General features: G+C 37.4%; 1 non-coding gene across 1 annotated transcript; it reads left to right on the forward strand.

The window, feature by feature from the left end:
• Positions 1-921: 921 nt before the first annotated feature.
• On the forward strand, positions 922-993 carry TRNAN-GUU. Its single transcript has one exon. It is a non-coding gene; the product is annotated as a tRNA-Asn (tRNA).
• The last annotated feature ends 28 nt before the right edge of the window (positions 994-1,021 follow it).

The raw sequence follows: 1,021 nt of genomic DNA on the forward strand, positions 1-1,021 counted from the left end.
AGTGTTTCATTTGATGGTTAGTTTTTACAATGGTTAGTGATTTTGGATGATTTTTTTAGTGGTTGTAAGTTGAGCTTTTGTACTGGTGCTTCGGGGTGGTTACCTATTATTAACAACTTGCCTTTTGTCTTGGATATGATTCACTTTATTTGTTTCCCTCATATTGTGGTTCCTAAGCTCTAATTACGCACTGGTTAACTCTACTTATGGATACCTCATATTATGGTTCCTAAACTACATAGTACTTGTTTAATCACGGATGGGGTAGGACCAATAGTATACCGGATGGTGTCCAGCGACACTTCCTATTTGCAAATGATATGGTATTAATTGACAAAATGTGACGAGGGAGTCATTTAGAAGTTGGAACTACTTAGTAAGTACTATTGAGAAAAGGTTTTAGGTTAAACCAAAAAGAAATGTGTGCATCCTTAGCACCATAAGAAGAACGATGGTGAGATGAGATTAGATATTTGTGGGTTTATAAAAGAAGACAATTGAAAAATCTAAGCTCAATCTTCCGGGAGAATAGCTTGATAGATGATGATATGAATGACACATTGAACTAAAATAGGATGGTTGAAACGGAATGGTTTATGGAATTGTTATGTGATTGGAAGATAAGTAACAAAGTGAAAGGCTTGTGAAGATTGTAATAGCATATGGAATGTTGGTACTCTAAAACTGTAAAACCCAACACATCTACAAAGGGAATGTCGCAAAAATGCAAGTGCTAAGAAGGATATATGACCATATGAGATTGTGCAAGATCTCCAACAAGGGTGCAAGTAACACAATGATGGGCTTGCTATCGTAACTTTTTTTCCCCGCTATATATGAAAAAGAGTGACGAACTCATTTTTATTCGGTCATAGGTTGGTCCAAAGAACGAGAGTCGGCTTCCAACATTAAGTCCGTTGTTCCTCAGTAGCTCAGTGGTAGAGCGGTCGGCTGTTAACCGATTGGTCGTAGGTTCGAATCCTACTTGGGAAGATTTTTAGTTATCGCTTTTCTGACCTAG

Source organism: Nicotiana attenuata, unplaced genomic scaffold, assembly GCF_001879085.1.
Source record: "Nicotiana attenuata strain UT unplaced genomic scaffold, NIATTr2, whole genome shotgun sequence".
NCBI lineage: Eukaryota > Viridiplantae > Streptophyta > Magnoliopsida > Solanales > Solanaceae > Nicotiana > Nicotiana attenuata.